The 17,777-nt window shown below is 35.8% G+C and overlaps 1 long non-coding RNA gene across 1 annotated transcript; it reads left to right on the plus strand.

Moving 5' to 3' along the window:
- Positions 1–2,270: 2,270 nt before the first annotated feature.
- On the plus strand, positions 2,271–9,372 carry LOC134662979 (uncharacterized). Its single transcript, XR_010098112.1, has 2 exons — positions 2,271–2,498; positions 9,219–9,372. It is a non-coding gene; the product is annotated as an uncharacterized LOC134662979 (long non-coding RNA).
- The last annotated feature ends 8,405 nt before the right edge of the window (positions 9,373–17,777 follow it).

Consider the following 17,777-nt stretch of genomic DNA (forward strand, 5'->3'; position numbering starts at 1 on the left):
ACAAAACCGGCGTGCGGGAGTTACTTTTCGGCATGACGAATAATTTTACATTAGTAAAAAATCAGCACGAGGCGATTCAAGCTCATAAACGACGATGTTTACAAAATTTGGAGTTGATGACGGGTAAGTGGAATGAAACATTCTAATACTTGCACCATATGTAGATTAGTACATTAAATACCTAGGTAAGTGAATTGGTAAATGCCCCAGATCACAGGTGTTTGTGGCCCGAACCGAAGGTGAGGGCCATAAATATGCGATCTGGGGTTTTACGAATTACCGCCCGTGGTTTGTCTAAAGTTTTACGTTTTGCCTTGGCCAGGAAGTGAGATTTTCTTCTCGCTTCTTCGCGCTTCTAGGGTGACGTAAAATATAATATTGGTTTAGACTAAGGTTTCACAGAAAATTGAACACACCTAGTAGGTTTTTTTATCTTTCTCTGTCAATCTAATTACGCCTTAATGGGAGTAAAAGAGAAAGATGCCCTCTGTACCTATTTACCACTAGGCCGTCACGGATATTACAAAAGCTCAATAATTTTGATGAAGCCAAATGTCACATTCTCCCAATATTATTTATCAATATATTAGTATATATGTACACATATATTAGTGACAGCTATAGTTGAAATTAAATTTATTTAACCATAATGTATAACTTATTTTTTTCATAGACGGTAAATATGGTAGAAATTTCACAAGTATCAAGACTATTTTATCCATTTTCTGTGGTGTTGTCACATACTGATTTTTAAAAACTACTTTTAATCTGGCGCTGCAGACTTTCTTTGGTCTTACATTATGCTTTTATGGAATATCTAATATACTCTGGCAACCCACTTTGCCAGTAGAAAAAGGCGTGAAATTCAAATTTTCTATGGAAGGACAACCCTTTTCACCTACATTTTTAAAGTTTGCCGCCTTTTTTAGTGACGGAAATGGCTTGCCAAACTACACTGGCACAGCGAACTTGTCAGTTGAAAAAGGCGGCAAATTTATAATTATGTAGGCGCGAAGAGTTGACTTATTCCACATAAAATTTTAATTTCGTGCCTTTTTATACTGACAAGTTGGGTGTGTTTCAAAATATTTTATCTGAATTTATTAAGTGACCATAAGCCCCCTATAAACGCGAGTATGGAGTCAAGATCGTAGATCTGCGAAATCGACTCCACATTCCACACTCGCGTTCGCGGCTTCGCGCCGCGATTCGTGCACGAGTGTGGAGGGGGCTATAGAAATATAACTGAGCTGAATTTCGGAATAACAAATAGCAATAACTAAACGCGTTTGACATTGCATGACAGCTAACAATGTGACACTGACATGACCACATGACATTGACGTTTAAAAAGGAAAATCAAAACCATGAACCTATAATATTACGGACAGAGTTTCGCTTACAACACAACTGTGATTCCAACATCCACCAGTTTCTAAGTATTTACGCGTGATATACACACATTGACAGCCCACATCCACCAGTTTGCCGTCAGACGAATCGAAACGTCATTGAAGTAAACATGTCGAAGAAAAATATAAAATATGCCGGCATGCGTAGTTAAATCCTGCTAGAATTGTACCGATCGAAAGAAAAAAAGTCACGGAATAACTTTTCATACTTAAGTTTATCAATTAGTACGTAAAATCACGATAATTTGTTGTTTATAAATTATCAAACTGCAAAACAGGAGTGTGACCAGTAACATGAATAGGGTAATTTCCCGAAAGTAGGGTAATTGATACCCTTCTTATTAAATCATTATGTATTAAGAGATCATTTAGGTAAATGGTTAAATTATTGATTGTGCATTTGAAACTAGGTCGGTATGGTAATTTCCCGATACTAAGGAGCGATACTTAACGTTTGTTTGTTATGTATTATAATTTTTTTGTTGAAAACCAGATATGTTTCAAGTTAAATGTATAAATTAAAAAAAACATGACGAACTCATTTCATTACGATGCTAAATATCATTAGGTATTGAAAATAATGTTTGCACAAAGTAATTGTGCAATATTCCGCATTTTCAAGACCTATAAAATCAGATACGTACACACCTTTTTTATTGTCTAACGTAAAACTGTCCTAATTTTTTTATTTGAAAACAAGGACGATATTAAAAATAATTGTTTCACCATTAGGGGAGAATTTGTGTTACATGGTAACACTTGTCTACACGCACACATTCAAACCGTCCGCCATTGCAGTGTCACAGTTTGTCTTAGGTGACAGTCCGTCCGTAATATTCTAGGTCCATGATCAAAACAGCAAAACATTCTTTAAAATTATGAGTTTTTTTACATAATAATAAAGCAATATCCAAGTATATTTCTTTAAAATGTCCTCGAAAACCGAGGAGGCAGCGCCTCGCGACTGTTTGGGCTGCAGGATTGTCGGAGCTGTTGGCCTGATCGGAATTGGAGGTTACCTTGCAAATTTAGCGTTTAAAAACAAAACTCTGCCTGGAAGAATACTGGTTTCTACTTTTTCCCTCAGTAAGTAAATCGTGTTAACTGTAAAAGTTGTTTTTAAAAGCTGTAAGAAAGAAAGTAGGCAGAATTTACAAAACTAGTATTGCACCACAGTTCCTGTTACTCCTATAGTATAGTACTATATTTATTTTATAGTATATTTATACTATAGTAGTTTTTGCAAATTAAGTGACTAAGTGAGGAATCCCTCCATTGGTTGAGGCCGAATTTTCTTTAGGCCGAATATAATATGACATCTGTTTGTGTTTATGGAAAAACAAAACTAAATAACTACATAGTATAAAACAAAGTCGCTTCCCTCCGTCTGTCTGTATGTATGCATAGATCTTTAAAACTACGCAACGGATTTTGATGCGGTTTTTTTAATAGATAGAGTGATTCAAGAAGCAGGTTTATGTATAATTTGTTAGAAGTGCGAAGCCGGGGCGGGTCGCTAGTATTTGATAAAATATTCTGATTAGTTCCCAAATTTGTAAAGTAAGATATTATTTAACAAGCCTTATGTGAAAATGTAGTCACCCCTTAGTTATAATTACAAGTCCATTATTTCAGGACAAATTAATAACATTAAAAATTAAAATTTTATTTGGTGCATTTGATAAAAATAACTCTTAAGTAACCTCCTATGCTAGCGGTTCTCAATCTTTATTTTTTGACGGAACCGTTTTGGAAAGCGAAATACTTGATGGAACCCTACAATACGGTTGCGGCATAGTAACATTTTTCGAGGCGACTAAAGCATAGTGTTCTAAATTCTTGCGGAACCCCTGCAGGGGGCGTTGGGGTTGAACCTACGGTGCGGATATATCGGTCATTGGCGTCCAAAAGGTTAAATCGGCGAAAAGCGAATGTTCCAATTGAATATTATTTAATATTCATCAAACTGAAAAAGTACTGTAGGGAGGACCTTGGGCCTTAGGAGGATAAATGTACACAAAATACGGAAGTCATCAATTTCAACCTCTTCCCCTTTCAATAATAAAAATAATTTTAGATTTAAGCTAGTTTTTAATTTATTTTATTAATACACTGTATACAGGATGGATTTTCTTTTTGGGTCAGTGAGGGCAGCTACCAGATCCCGTGCTGCTACGAGAAAACGGTCTTAGAAGACCTTCCCTCGATTTCAAATTAATGAAGATTGGCTTTTACAGATTTTGAAAAAAACACAACTTTTTTTTTGATGCCAATCGATCCCATTCCTATTCAGGATCAAAAGCTTGTATGGAACCAAAAAAAAATTTCCGGCTAGAATAGCCACAATTCGAGGAAAACTTTTCCCATACAATTTGTATGAAAATGAAAACTTTTATTTTTCACATGCTATTTTTGTATGCCAATCGATTCCATTCCTATCCAGTATCAATAGATTCCTAGGGGTTAACTTTCGATAATGTACTAAAAAGCCACAAATTAATAAAAACTTTTGCATACATTTACTATGGAGAAAACGTGAAATTTTATTCACAATTTTCTATCTCGCCCTTCAGTCTTACAGCAATGTCTTCATACAGTATTATGATCCTTAAATGTAACAGGACTGATTTGGCAGATAGAAAAATGTGAATTAAATTTCACGTTTTCTCCATAGTAAATGTATGCAAAAGTTTTTATTAATTTGTGCCTTTTTAGTACATTATCGAAAGTTGACCCCTAGGAAACTATTGATACTGGATAGGAATGGAATCGATTGGCATACAAAAATAGCATGTGAAAAATAAAAGTTTTCATTTTCATACAAATTGTATGGGAAAAGTTTTCCTCGATTTGTGGCTTTTCTAGCCGGAAATTTTTATTTGGTTCCATACAAGCTTTTGATCCTGAATAGGAATGGGATCGATTGGCATCAAAAAAAGAGTTTGTCAAAAATGACGTTTTTCTCCCATCCTGTATGTTTTTTTTTCAAAATCTGTAAAAGCCAATCTTCATTAATTTGAAATCGAGGGAAGGTCTTCTAAGACCGTTTTCTCGTAGCAGCACGAGATCTGGTAGCTGCCCTCACTGACCCAAAAAGAAAATCCATCCTGTATATCTTGTTTGTAAATACAGTAGAGTCCGATTAGTACGACTTCGCATATAACAACCAACCGCTTATAGCGACGTAAGTATAAGCACTTGTTTGGTTTTAGTATGAGCTACTATGAAAGTACAACCGTTTATTACGACTCTGCTTATAACGACCGACCGCTTTTAACGACGGAAATTGACACAAAATCCATCCGTCAAGTCCGGTTACAACGACGAGCGACGTAATTTTTACAAATAAATTGTTGGTAAGAAGCTTACTCTGTCCCGCGCACCCAACTCCCTCCCCCCTTTGCCTATACGCAGCAAGATGAAAAACTGTGACTTTTCGTAATCTTACAAACTAAATAAAACCCAATTCGCATTATTCAATTGAGCTTAAACTTCACATACATAATTATGTAAGTTGGGTGACAATGCAATATTTTGGGACCTTCGAGCTGGAGGTGGCCATAGGAACTGTTTGATAAAACAATGCAACGCATCCTAATTGAGTTTGGGTTTGTAAGAATTATCTCAATTGAGTATACCTATGTAGGTTGCTTGTTGAAACAAAAGTAAACAGTCCGCGATAAAGGCTTGAGTCAAAATTGAAATGTTTGACAAAAAAACTTATTTATTTTTTGATTGTCGATGTACGATTATCACCTTGATTAGATCCCTAAAAATTACGACTTTTTATTTTACGGGATTCGAGTAATTTGCGGATGATGAGTGAGTACGCGAACTTACAAAAGTGGCTTATTTTAAACACACAAGTCTCTGCATTTAAGGGTGAATATCCCAAGCAATAAAATTTGATGGCAAGACTGAAAACGCTGGTGCAGAAAGTCAAAATAGTCATATACTATTTTTTTTTGGAAACATCTCTTAGCTATCGACCTCGGGCAATAGCTAATATTAAAATATTAAATAATTGAATCATTGAAAAAAAATAATAAAGGCCCAATTTTTCATTCAGGTGGGTTGTCCGGAACCCAGTTATTCTTGTTTAATGCCGCATAACTCTAAAACTATACAAGATATCAAATTAGTTTTTAGTTCATTATAATACCATATCAATAAAGAACCCTTTAAAATATTACTTGCTTACTAACTCTTTAATAAACCCCCTTATTATGCGTAAAGAAATTTGTCCGGCAAAATAATCCTTATTACCGCGGACAAATTTCATCGACGTTTACTGGCTAAGTTTGACTTCGTACGCCCCCCCGCCTCCTGCGCACTTTGAGAGTCAGTTGTGCCGCGGCTCTCACCGCAAGAAGACGTCGAAGTGATGCCGAATAGATCCGCTACACACGTGAGTCATGTCATTTCGATGTTACGGGGACAAAAAAAATATCATTCCGGAGTTTGCTATATGTTTTTTGTTTCATATTTGTTATTTTTCAAATATTTACAGATCGTGTATTTTGTACTTGTGAGTTTAAATGTCGCGATAGTTAAAGAATGTGGGATTTAGTTATTTTTTTATAATTTTATTTCACCTCGGTTTATCATTCCACCAATTTCATTCCGGTGATTTCGGTGTAGTAAAATGGCTTTAATACCCACCAGAATGAAAAATAACACCGGAATGCTATCAAAAGTAGCTTCACTTTTGTGTTTAAGTATTATTTGGGGGCACTGCCATGCCCCCGCCAAGTCCGACAAAATAAGATTCAATCAAAGACAAACATAATTTGGAACTATTGCGAATGCGGACACGGAAAAGGTGCTGCGGACGGGATTGGTGGTATTTTAAAGACGGCTGCCGATAAAATGGTCTCCTTTGGAAATGACATCCCTGATATCGATGCTTTGGTCCAAATTTTTCAGTCTAGGGTTCAACGAGTGAAAATCAAAATAGTCCAAGACTACGAAGTAACTGAAAAAGATTGGCTGTTACCTAAGAACTTAAAGACTTTTCCCGGAACTATGCCGGTACATCAAGTCGTATGGATGAAAGAAACAGAAAGTCGCTTGGCACTTCGATGCCTTTCATGCACTGAACCAGAGTGCAAAAATAATGCAATCAGATGCCCTCACGGTAAACATTTGGGTTTTCATGACTCGGCTCCAAACCGTGGTAATGAGCTTCAACCAAATAATGCAGTGACCAAAAATAAGCAAAGCAGAATTGTACCGGCTATAAATATGCAACCTTCAAAAAAATCCAGTAAGACTAAGAACGTCAAATCAAGTGAGAGTTTGGTGAAACTGACGCCCGTTAAAATGTCCGATATTCTAATACTACCAAAAACACATAAACGTACATGACATGTCGAAGGTCACGGTTAAAGAAACAATACCTGCCTCTGAGCGAATGACAACATTATCTAAAACTAAAGTCATGCAACACGGTAAAGGCAAACTTGTAGCTAAAGTCAAAGACATCAGAATCGAAGGTTTCACCATCAAAACCTGTTGGTACCCCGAGGATTTTAAAGGACCAATTATTAAGCTCATCGCCAAAAAGTTTCCTCAAGGCCAAACATGTACCAAAACTAAATGTGGTCCCTCAACGTCCAAAATACCTACGTCTTTAGCAAAACCAGGTAAAGGTTCAGTATCAAGTTTATCTCGGATTAGTAAGGATAGTGAAAAAGAGTCAACTGGCTCTATAATCAGTAGGTCATTGCTAACACATTATGAGAATCAGGTTTTAGAAGAAGTAATACCATCGAGTTCATTTTTTGAAGCCGAATTTGACAGCAAACTGTTTTCTGAACAGGAAGAAGCCAGGAACATGGAAAATTTGTCAGCAGTAAGACGTGTCAATCAGGAAAAATCTAATGTATTTGAAAGTGACGCAGATTCTTCTGACTTAGACATATTTTAGAAATATTTGATGTAGTATTTCGAGTATAGGCGAAGATAATGATTAACAAGTGGTGACAATTAATGTGATAGTAGTATAAGTTACGTAAAAGCAATTTGTTGTTAATTTTAATTTGTATTTAAGTCAATCATGGCCTTGTTAGTATGCTAGATGTTGATAATGTGATACTAATGTTATTGATCCCAAAGTAATTTGTTCCTAGTTTAAGGATGCTAAAGATATTTATGGTAAAAATATAGCTTCGTTTACTATTCATTAACTACAAATTTTCTAGTTTTTTCTTCCGTGTAATGCAGCAGCTTTATAAGGTTAAATTACACATTTGCACATTTTAATATCTGGTTGCATGTTTGAGAGCCTTTTTTAATAATATTTCCATTGATTTTGAAATATGTAATCCATATATAATGTTGATTTTTAATGTGTCTAAATTATAAGTGGATCAAAATATAAAACTCTTTAAATATGAATAATATCAACTGTTTTGTTAAAAGTATTCTTGTACTTCACATCTACAGTGTCTATTGTCCAGCTGGGAATAGGTATACGAAATATTTATAAGTAGATAACTATATAAAAAGTAATTGTTTATCTCAAATACTACAATATAAAAAGTGATAACTAGTAGTAGGTACTAGTTAGTAGTTGTTTGATACATTTTTTATTTGTACGCGTTGTTGATTTAAGGGTAACTCTTTAAATTACTAGCGTCCGTCAGGCTCGACGGTTAAGCTTTGAGTAGCTCAGGCTCAGCTTGGCGTTTGTTGCAGAGGCTTTGTATTAATATTCTTAATAAAATTCCACTTTTACGAAATATAAATTTTGGGCACATAATTATTATGTTATGTATTTCAAATCGAAATAACGAGCTTTTTTTTAATTTCCAACAAAAAATAACCTTAGTTCTTTTATACTGTATTGCTTATTTCTATAGGCTTTGTATTGCGGTAACTCAAATGGAAATTCTAAAATTTTACCTATTAAATTTGTGGGTCAATTTTTTCGTTTTTAAATTGAAAGAGCTTGTTATCTCGAGTAGAAGTACCATAAATTGTGCCCATAATTTAGTAAAAGTGGCACTTTTTAAAGAAATACTCGATATGCTAGATTGAACATGGGCATTCGAAATACATTTTCGGTTAATTATTGAACTTGGCTGATTTAGGCAGTTCTTAGCATTTTTCTCATTTTAGTGTATATATATCATTCCTGTGTTTATTTTTTTCATTCCGTTGGGAAAAATGTCATTTAGGTGGAGTGTTATATCATTCCTTTGCATACTTATCATTCAAGTGCGAGTCATTTTCTTCATTCCGGTGGAAAAATGTCATTTAGGTGGAGTGTTATATCATTCCTGTGTATACTTATCATTCACGTGCGAGTCAATTTTTTTAATCTCCGATAATTCTCAAAAGGCTTAAGATATCAAGTGCTCTGTAAGAGGCTTATCAAAGAACAGTCTGAGGTGTCGATTGACATTAAAAGAAACAACGAAGAAACGTAAATAAAGAATTACACCGGAATGACACAAAAAACTAGTACTGTTGAAATTGACCCTTAAAAGTTTTAAAACCAAGTGTTGTAGGTAATACTAACGTAAATTAATATTTTAATTAAAATGTTTTTTTTTTCGTTGATTGTCACATAAGTATTAATAAATACAAAATGATGTCATTATTTTGATTAAAAAAATATACATATTAAAATTGGTAGTTCGTTTAGTGCGACGTCCGCTTAGTACGACGTAATATCGGCGGTCCCTTGGGCGTCGTTATAACCGGACTCTACTGTAAATGATTATAAAAAAAAATGATACGTTGGACATGTTATCATATCAAAGTAAAGGATACCTAATTCATTACGTTTGTTTGTTTCAGCATTTGTGAGTCTAGGCATAGCAAGGTATAAACAGACTTTCCCATTTGAAAAGAGATCATCGGAGGCAGTGGAATGGAAATCATAAAACTTTATCACTTTATTGTTATTTAGTCTTTATTAATTTAAGGTGAATTAAAATATGTAGATTTAAAACACAGTCGAATTATTTATTATGGGCACAGAATAAATGATAGTACTGGGTACAGAAGGTTCACTCTCTAACAAAACGAGTCTATTATTGGTGTGGGCTGCATGTACTTACTTGTAGCGACGCGACGAAATCGCGGAGTGAGCCACGCCTGTTATAAGGTCGCTTAAATGCCGGTAGGACAGTTAACTTTTTTAAAGTTGGTACATAATTATGTATTCAATAAGTATGTATATATAATATCTGTTTCAACTTCAACCTATTAATGGTTGTAAGTAAATTCCCCTTGCTAGTGGTATTATAGTTTGTCAAAGGACGGAAGGAAGGAAGGAAAGGAAGGAATAGGATTATTATCTTTGTGTGTAAGCACTAGCACCCAAAAGAAAAGGCTGAGTATAGTTTTCCTGGTTCTTACTGACTGACAAATTGGTTTGACCAACTTGTATATTGTTGCATTGTCATCAACTCATCAAATACACATGTACAGCATTGTCACGCCATCTGTGAACGAATGCTGAATTTTCTGGCTTTATGACATACCTATTCTTCAGGCATCATCATCATGCCAGTAGTTTGGTTAGTTCCGCGTCGTATTAGTTCACAACGCAACGTGTAGATGTCCCTAATAGTTTAGAAACTAGAAGTTAGATCATCGAGACAATAAAATTTTATTCTAAAACACCCAAAACACAATTATTTTAGGTTGCGTTGTTTCATCACAGAGTTCCTATGGCCACCTCCTGTATCCATCATCAGATCAGCTCGATGGTACCCTAATAGGTACTATATTGTCACCCGACTTACATACGAATCGGACGCAGTGTAGGCACAGAATAAATAATAGTACTAAGTGTGTAGGTACGTGCCATGCCCCATAGACACAGAATAAAATAATAGTACTAGGTACAGAAGATTCACTCTCTAACAAAACACGTCTATTACGCCAAATATGACCGCTAGGTGGCGGAAGCACGAGCAGGCGTCCGTTCCGTACGGTGGCACCTACTATGGCTAGACACCAAAATTGGTGTGGGCCGCATGTACTTGTAAGTACTTGTAGCTCCGCGACGAAATCGCGGAGTGAGCCACGCCTGACGCAGTGTGCCATGCTCCATAGAGCTGATAGATTAGAAACTAGGGTATGCATGCAGTACCGGTCCCGATACCAAGAATTTTATTTCCCGGTTCTGAACATGGCCGGAACCGGGATTCCCGGTTCTTAAAGCACCTTATGATTCTTTTTAATAAATTATTTGTGTTAGCGTACAATCTATATGAATTACTTAGGTATTTTCATATGAACAATTTCATAAGGATTAATAAACGACTTATTTTATATAAAAAGCACTTTTAGCGTGGGAACGCTAGTGGGAACCTATTTTACGAAAATAAGGACACTTTGCCTCCGCCTGGGCTTAAAGGTGTACGAGCAACGCGGTCTTAGTCGATACACTCAGCACTATGACGGCACGGGATACAGGAGTTAAAAATTCAAGATAGGAATATTTTCATATAAAACCAAACCTAGAAGAAGAATATTCGAATATAATAAATAAATAATACCCTACTTGTGATTTAAAAGTTGTTTAAAAGATTATAGCTTAAGTAAGTCACCCGGGTCAAAATGTATAGATAAACACCTTATTCATCTAAATAGCTTTAAGGCTCCATTGGGACATATGACACAAACATACATAGATTGCTAATATCATTAGTCCTTTGTCCTTTATGTAACCGGCATAAAAGTACTGAACGATGTTTCAGATAAAAAAAATAGAAAACTTGGTGAATTTTTACAAATTACCACTTTACTAGGTTAGTTTGTCGGGTTATTTTTGGGTCCCCCGTTTCATAGCACCATTATTAAAATGTTATTTAATTTTAATGTCCGGAGCTAAAGTACTAAGACAACTACTATTGAACTGGGAATAAATACACATACTGATTAGAACCGGGAAGTACCGGTACCGGGTCTTCAGTACCGGTTCTTTCGACACTATAAAATTCCCGGGAATTTGAGAACCGGGAATTCCCGGAAGCATGCCCCATTAGAAACTAATAGAGACAAGAGCTCTCTCGTGACGATGAGTCCAATTAAATTGCGTGCAACGCCCTTTTATTAGATCTTCACGGTACCAGAGACTCTTAAATAATATAAAGTCGCATTCCTTTGTTGTTCAGTACGTATTTTCCAAACAGCATGGGTGCAGTGACAGGTGTTATAGCAGTACTATTTTGCGTCTTAAAGTGTCATTCAATAGAACTTGCTAACTATGTAAACAAAAGTTACTAGTAAATTGACATTCAGTGTCAATTTTAGTATGGCGGTTTGTTTACATAGTTAGCAAGTTCTATTGAATGACACTTTAAGGTTATAAATTGCATGGAGATGACATCGGTTACCGTACCCATGCTGTTTGAAAAATACAATAGATAGATACAATTGAATGTGTTAAAAATGTTACTATTATCATCTATCATCTCCACCGCTGTGAATGTAGGTATACCTATAAGCATGCAATACAAAAACAACCGGTCAAGTGCGAATCGGACTCGCGTTCCAAGGGTTCCGTACATTACCTAATTTTTATTAATAAAATACATTAATTAAAATTGGGTAATGTACGGAACCCTTTTATGTGGAACGTGAATGAAATGTCTTTAAAAACCTCGTAGGGGTCGGATCAAAAACTAACTCGTGCGTCTGTCTGTCGACTATTCCAAACCCTTTATCTATCAGAAACTACTGGGTCTAAAGTTTTGAAAATTATACACAAAATAGTTCTTTGCCTATAGATGACAGGAAAACCTATTAGAAATGTTTGGTCAAGCGTGAGTCGGACTTAATTTTTTTATTTTATTTCAGACAACAAGGCCCATATTACAAATACTTTACAGACTAACATACATATGTATTTTATAAACTTAAAACTAAACACTAGTTATTTATTTAGTCGACAAAACGGCGTGGCTCCGTTGCATCGGCTGCTCCTGTGTCGGATTCGGCAGTTTGCCCCGGAACCTCCGAAACACGACACCCTTCGGCCAGAAGTCGGCAAACTCGATGGTCCCCTGCAGCGGTCGCGGCACGCGCACCACAAAAGAGTTAAAGTGCACGTAGTAATGTACGGAACCCTTGGAACGCGAGTCCGAACTCGCACTTGGCCGGTATTTATTCAAAATTATCCTTAGTGTCCTGGTTTTACCCCGCTTTCCCCTATATAATACCACGCCTTTATTTACGCAGTATCAAGCTAATGTTGACTGATGGCAGGATTCTCTTTATTAGATCCCGGCGTGAGCAGAATATTTAAGAGCCCATCAACGTGCACACTAGCGCCACTGCTAAATAATCGTGATTATTTAAATTTAACGAAATATATTCAAAAAAGGGGGCCGCTACGTACTGTATCTTGTATTAAAGTACCTTTTGAATACATCAAACTAGTTTATATGTTGCTGGATTGGTCAATCTATAAACTCAAAACAAAAACGGCCGTTTTAACTTTGGACGCATAGATTGTCGAATCCAGCAACATAGAAACTAGTTTTATGTATTCAAAAGGTACTTTAATACATGATACAGACGTAGCGGCCCCTTTTTTAAATATATTTCGTTAAATTTAAATAATCACGATTATTTAGCAGTGGCGCTAGTGTGCACGTTGATGGGCTCTTAAACCAAAGACATATGTAACTCCGTCCGTATAAGATGAATAAAGCCTAAGGAAAAAAAGTGCTTCGGAAATCAAGAAAAAGTCACTCGCGGATAGATGGTGCACACACCTTTGGCCTATGCTCGGCTAGAGGGCGTTGACGACACAGTTTGATATTTAACAATTTTAACACATAGGTATCAGTGAAAGAACATGGGTCATATTAAAATAATAAAATCGTTTATCCATATATATATATATTTATTTAAGTAAGTAAGTAATCATTTATTGTTTTCGAGCTCCGGATATATGTCGACGCAGTTACATGCATCTTGTTCACGGGTTGTACACGCGCGGTAATCACGGTTCATATCCCGCTCGATATAAGTCTAGGTATTTGACATTTTTAAGGCTAGGTACCCCGTTTTCGAAGTTAATTACCTCAGGACGCGCCCGCGTAGCCAACATGCCAATCGCTTACGCTCCGTAGCGATCGAAATGCAACTGTCACTGTCGCACTAATATGGAAGAGTGATAGAGAGAGACACAAAGCGATTCGATGGCGATTGTCACCTTGGCTAGGCCACCTTCACCTTATGCGGTTGAAGTCGGTGTAAAATATTATACAGACTATTTTACCTATTAAATATCGAAGTTTTTAACTTAGCCTTGTATTAAACTTCATGTCCTTTCAATGACACAAGGTGCCCAGCACGTGCCCAGTTTGACTGAGCAATCTGAATATTTAAGATGTCATCCGAAAACAAATTATGTTTTTAACCCATTCAACGCCATAAATAGTAAGTAGGTATAGGTACCTACATACTTAGAATTTAATTTAACTATTTTTCTTGTAGATATCGTCGTTCCGTTTGGAGCGTTTCGTGAAAATAAAGGTTTTTTTTTTAATGTTTTGTTGCATAATGACAATTTTTTATAAAATTATAATTTTTAAATAAGTAGTATTAACAAAAACAGAGTTTACAAAAAGAATAAAGAGAAGGAGAAAAGTAAAACGCACGAATAAGAGGCTTTATGTAGCTAAAAATGAAAATCCGTTGCTGCGGCGCTAGATTGAGGTAACCGAAATTACGACGGTAAATCTTGACGCAAATAGACGCCGTGGCGTCACATCCCGACTCTACGTTGACGTGATAAGACGTCCTCTGAATCAAAAGGGTTAAATGTCGTCGCCTATGTTCTACAAAGTTTAATTAATAGACTAACATCAAATTAATATTTACATTAAGCTTAAGACAAGATTGTCAACTTAATGCGCTGTGTGCTTTAGGTAATACTTAGGTATTATTTCGTGTGAAGAGGCAAAACTTTGATTGTGTGTTTTAATAGTTTTAATTAAATCCATTAACCTTTAAAGCCCAGGTATTTTGATGTATACCTAACAACTGGAACTTGTTAAGAACACTTTCATACAAACTGTATTGAAGTGTGTGATTTTCAAAACAAAACAGTTTCTAGTTTTTAGGGTTCCGTAGCCAAATGGCAAAAAACGGAACCCTTATAGATTCGTCATGTCTGTCTGTCTGTCCGTCTGTCTGTCCGTCCGTATGTCACAGCCACTTTTCTCCGAAACTATAAGAACTATACTGTTGAAACTTGGTAAGTAGATGTATTCTGTGAACCGCATTAAGATTTTCACACAAAAATAGAAAAAAAACAATAAATTTTTGGGGTTCCCCATACTTCGAACTGAAACTCAAAATTTTTTTTTTCATCAAACCCATATGTGTGGGGTATCTATGGATAGGTCTTCAAAAATGATATTGAGGTTTCTAATATCATTTTTTTCTAAACTGAATAGTTTGCGCGAGAGACACTTCCAAAGTGGTAAAATGTGTGTCCCCCCCCCCTGTAACTTCTAAAATAAGCAGGCATCGGAGTTTTTGTCGCATGGTAAGACTAATAGCAAGCTATGGAGTCGACATTTGCCATAAATGTAAACTCTTATTCATACTCATATTCATTTATTTAATTTATCTTAAAATGCCTTTTTCTACTCCAGCACTTAAATGTGTCAATTAAATGACTGACAGTGATATCTAAAGCAATGTCATTTGAATGCTTTGTCTATAGGCTCATAAGATGACTGCTAGCAGTCATGAGTTATGAGTTATGAGTATAATACAACTGCTTTATTTTTTTTAAAGATACAATTTCCGATCATCCTGATTGAAAGAGGTATGTTTTCATTTACAATAATAACTTTTTTTTTTAAATAATAACTCAATTTTTTTTAAATAATAACTCTTTTTTTTTTAATAATCTCTTTTTTTTAATAATAACTCTTTTTTTTTTTTTTTTTTTTCTTTTTTTTTTTTTTTGCTGCAGCTGTCATAGAAAAAGTAATGTATGCAACAGCTCATAATTGGTTCCCTTATTATATCACTGTTGCATAAACTACTATTAGAGCGGTCGGTCGTGTATATTATCTTAGTCGAATTATATAAAAAAATATTTTTCTATTACATTATGAATTCATAACTTCAACTATTTTAACATACAACTATACAAACTACATCGCTGCGAAAGACCTAATGTCATGTGGGTACTGACCGCTGATAAAATTGATTAGTATTTGTCATGTGTCAATCACAGTGGTGATTGCAAACGTAGTAGTTATTTATATCTGTATGTGGTAAATACGTTGAGGAATATTCCATAATTAATTATTATGCCTAACCCAGAAATAGCTGCAATTTTGGCATGGATAGAGCCATACAACGATTTACAATATGACTATAAAAAATCTGCTATAGTGTGCTTGAGTTGTGAAGTACAACTCGCCCAATTGAAACATACATTTATTGCAACAAATGAGGTTTAATAAATTAAACTTATATACGTAGTAACTATTTAGTAATCTGTTCTCATATTAAATAAAATTAATCATGAGTATGAGTATGAATAAGAGTTTACATTTATGGCAAATGTCGACTCCAGAGCTTGCTATTAGTCTTACCATGCGACAAAAACTCCGATGCCTGAAAATAAGAGAATGATAAAACTAAAAAAAATATATGATGTACATTACCATGTAAACTTCCACCGAAAATTGGTTTGAACGAGATCTAGCAAGTAGTTTTTTTTTAATACGTCATAAATCGCCTAAATACGGAACCCTTCATGGGCGAGTCCGACTCGCACTTGGCCGCTTTTTTACTTATGTACCTATTACCTATATACCTACTGTCAGTATAGTAGGTATATACCTACCTATAGGTATCTCGCACCAATACGATTGTATGCCTAAACATATGTTATGTTATTTACTACGAGCGAATAACAAAATAAGATCAAATTTACATCGATTCTATATTCAGTATTTTCCGGACCGATAGGTACAGCCTTCAAGAAAAGAACGTACTAATATTCGATAGCGTCCTCCGATATAGGTACTTATAATTCTTGCTCTCATGCTCTGTTTTTCAGTTACTTAGAAAAGGGACAGCATCGTTTGGAGTGGAGTGAAGTTATAAAGCACATTAGACCGTAAAGAAACGTAAAACGTAAGTGAAAATACTCTGGCAGCTCATGGTAGAGGTACTGATGTCGGCTTAAATCGGCCTGTCAGAACAAAAAGTTGACAGTTCCGACCAACTGACAGGCCGATTTCGTCCGGCGGACTGTTAATCAGTGGGCCCCTTTACGTTCGAATTGGCCTGTACGTGGCCTGTACATTTCGTGACCTGACCAAAGAAAATAGAAAGTGTTTCCTAACCTTTTCAGTCCGCTCACCCCTATGACTAACTAGGGAACCTGATTTTACCCCTCCTCCCAATGGTTATAAAAAATAAAACGTGTACGATTGTTGTATTGTTATATTATTTTTTTCAAAATTTCAGACCCGGTAGTTTTGGAGATAAAGGGGGGGAATGGTTGGACAGACAGACAGATAGACGCAAGAGTGATCCTATAAGGGTTCCGTTTTTTCCTTTTCAGGTACGGAACCCTAAAAACCAATTCTAAGGGCCACTGCAGAGGAGAACATCCATACGAAAGCATTTTTGCCCAAGCTGAAACGAAAACCTTCGCTAACGTTCGGTCTATAAGAGGGGGACAAGGCAAGGAGTAAGAAAGAGACAAAGCACAGGCGACGTAAGACAATCAAAGCTTGGACGTAATTTGTGTGACCTAGAGGAATTTTGATTACACGTTGCCGCAAGAAATTACCGGCCATCCTTGCTTTTGTGAGTTTCGTTATTACCTAGTAATTTACTTAACTACCTAGCGAACGCACACACAATATTCGTACCGGCTTATCAAAGACCTAGACCGTTTAATAACTATACACCGTGTTTTTTTTTATTTCCGTTAATTTCAAGGGTGCATTCCTGAGCTTAAATCAAGTAACTTTCTCAAAGACACCGATATTCGAACTAACTCCAGTACGGTTACCATCAGTTTGTCACTGACATAAACGCCGTCGAGAACGTAATTTACTTTCTATACATCCCGTTTGCACGAATATGCGAGTGCGAGCGAGATGTATAGAAAGTAAATTACGTTCTCGACGGCGTTTATGTCAGTGACAAACTGATGGTAACCGTACAGTTCGGAGATAATCAATAATTTACTTTTTGCTATAAGGCCTCTACAAGCGTGTACACTTGCCTTAGGGCCGGTTTACATATTGATTTGTGTTTAGAATGAGTTCATACATTTGCTACTAAACTTAAGTACAATCTCGGTGGAGCGATGTTCGAAATGACATTGATATGTCACAGATTTCAATT

Source organism: Cydia amplana, chromosome 3, assembly GCF_948474715.1.
Source record: "Cydia amplana chromosome 3, ilCydAmpl1.1, whole genome shotgun sequence".
Lineage (NCBI taxonomy): Eukaryota > Metazoa > Arthropoda > Insecta > Lepidoptera > Tortricidae > Cydia > Cydia amplana.